General features: G+C 27.2%; 1 long non-coding RNA gene across 1 annotated transcript; it reads left to right on the forward strand.

Moving 5' to 3' along the window:
- Window positions 1-1,373: 1,373 nt before the first annotated feature.
- Window positions 1,374-2,366, forward strand: LOC145129195 (uncharacterized). Its single transcript, XR_013717366.1, has 4 exons — window positions 1,374-1,545; window positions 1,701-1,780; window positions 1,991-2,030; window positions 2,292-2,366. It is a non-coding gene; the product is annotated as an uncharacterized LOC145129195 (long non-coding RNA).
- The last annotated feature ends 610 nt before the right edge of the window (window positions 2,367-2,976 follow it).

The raw sequence follows: 2,976 nt of genomic DNA on the forward strand, positions 1-2,976 counted from the left end.
TTTGATTTTCTTTAAGTTTAATCGAAACTTTTATTTAAGTTAACACTTTAATACTATATTAAAATTAACAATTTAAATATTTTATACAAACTATTCAAAAGTTGTGAATTTAAATTAAAAAATTTTCACATACGATAACATATCAAATCTAATAAATTAAATATAATATGTTAAAAGTTAAAGACATAATTTCATAAGTAGAAGTCAAATATGTTAATTTAATAATAAAGTTCAGCTAATTTTAGGATTACAATCTATGTTTTGCATTTTATTAATATTATTAACAAATTTATAATCATTATTAGAAAAAATTGAAAAGTAATGAGAGTTTCAGATACATATGGTGAAAAGAAAACTATTTCCTTCATACTTACATGAAAAAATGTAACAAATTCACGAATTTTAATTAGTTATTTTTTTGAAGCTGTACAAAACAAACAATAATATTTAACATATCTAACTAAATTATACACATCACGGTGTATAACATATGATCGATAACATGTATATGATCTAGTATATTTTAACGATTAAACCACAACATACAATGATTATATTAAAAGACTCTAAAAACCAAGAAAAATAAAATATAATAATTAGTATATAACAAACTCACAAACTAAAAGCTATAACATAATAAAAAATCTCAAAAAGTGGTCATAAGACCTCAAGCCAACAAAAAAACATTTAAGCTTGTTTTCTTTGTGAAGTTTGTATGTGATCTCTATGCATATCTTACCAAAAGATTGAGCTTTTTATAGTAAACGTTTCATTAAGTGATTATTAAACATAATATAAGTTATAAAACATTTGAGTGTTAAATCATTATTAAGAAGACTTTTGAGTTGTACTAGTTAAAAGATGGCGTTTCAAATGAATGTAGTTTGAGCAAAAATGCCTTTATTATAAGATATATATATATATATATATATATATATATATATATATATATATATATATATATATATATATATATATATATATTATACCTTATAAAACAGTTTTAGTCAAATGCTGAAGTTTAAGTCGTACAAGCTCTTATGCACTGTTTACAACCATTTTATGCATTGACAAATCATGGATATTGGTTTAGTCAATATTTGTAAAAGTCAAAGAACTGTGCGTATTGTTTCACATCTCTATTGCCATATCTTGACTTGGCCTTTTAGTTATCCCAAATTTATCGATTTTTCAAATAACATCTATTATGACTTCAACACCATAAATTGATTCTCCTTTCTCAATTTACACAATTTGAAATCTACATAAAAACCCTAAACGATTTCTAGCCCAGCCGCTCCTCCAGATCCACATCGTTTCTTCCATTAAACCTCTATCGCTCATTTTCTAATGCTTCGATTTCTATTGGTAAGTGTCACTGATTTCCCTTTCTCTCTATTCTCCTTTTCTGAATCTGTGTTTTTCACAAGCAAGTTATCGACCCTTCGACCTTCTGGGGTTTGATATCTCCTCAATTCCATATGTGATTGAAGATGGAAAGAATGGCTAGCTGTGCTACTTCTCCGTATATCCATTCCTCTTCAGGTCCTTTGGATTTCCGTCTACATCGATGACTTGATATCATATAATTATTAGTTTTTTTTCTTTTCATGGTTTTTCTTGCTTTTGTTAATATTTACTGAAGTGAATCTGTGCTTAAAAAAATTATTTATGACATTGGTTGGTTGATGTGATATAAGGTAGGCAAACTAGAAAGGATTTTTTTATTGGTAGCTGATGATAATGACTTTTGTGAAGGAACTGATGGCGATGAACTAAGGTAAATGGTCTGAGTTTTTTTTGTCCTATAACCTATCTTTACCATGCAAATTAGTCACTTGCTTATTTCTCTCATGCTTCTGTTCTTGGATTGTGGTTGCAGAAGATAAATTAAAGTATTTATGTTGTTGTGCATCTAAAATCTATAGATGATGTTTCTAATTTCCTTTTTTGGGGAAAAAATAACTATATTTTTGATCTATTGTTATAGGTTAAAACTCATGTTGAAACATAGATCCTAACAGAGCAAGGTATGGTCTCACATTCCTATTATGTGTCATATAGCTGCTGCTTTTCTGTTTAATTTTTTATAGTCATACATTATTATGTGGATTTTTGAAGTTAAAGAATCTGATTTCCAGTTTTTGGGTTCATATTAATGTGTTAAGTCGTTGAATCTGATTTCTAATTTCCTGGTTCAAATGAATTTGTTAGATCACTGAAAACACGTTTCCAACAATGACATTTCTTTAATCCTTATTTATTTTGCAACAAAATGTTGCAACTTTCAGGTGTCTACTTCTTTAAAAGGTCTAAGGCTTTTTTTCCCATCAGTTGACTTGACTAGAGGAAGGAGAAGTTTTTTTGGAAGTTAACTATTGTTTGTATTTCTTTAATTATAATTTAATTAGTATATTTGATTTGTCTTTCACTAGAACCTTATGGATTCAAAGTTTTATGAGTTTCAAAATTTATGAAAGTTCATGTTTTAGTAACATTATCGTATTATGCGCAAGTTTTTTTTTATTTTTTTTTATTTTTTGGTAAGAGTTTCATCATAGTCTAATTTCTATTTGTTGATCTTTTTACTTCTTTTTTCTTACTTAAGCATTGTAGTTTGTGTGTGTGGCTATTTTTTGTGACCAAAGCCCCAAAAAATAGCAATTTACATGGTACTTCTCAAACAACACTTTGTTTTATAGTCCCCTCTACTCTGTTATTTCTTTTGTCCAAAAGCTAAATCATTTGCCTTGATTTATACATCATTTAATTGTAGTGAATTTAAAGTTAGCCTATCACTTGATTTAGTTATCCTATCTATCTTTGAATTTGTTGTTCTGACTTAATCTTTTTATGTTTTTGACTTATAATGTTCATATTTTGATTGTATCCTCATATGGTGTAATTTGGTGATCAATTTCCTATTTCTAGATGTCCCGAATCTTATTTTGATGGCAAAAATGGAAGTATATTGCT

Source organism: Lactuca virosa, chromosome 8, assembly GCF_052849685.1.
Source record: "Lactuca virosa cultivar CGN04683 chromosome 8, Lactuca_virosa_CGN04683_v6, whole genome shotgun sequence".
Taxonomy (NCBI): Eukaryota; Viridiplantae; Streptophyta; class Magnoliopsida; order Asterales; family Asteraceae; genus Lactuca; species Lactuca virosa.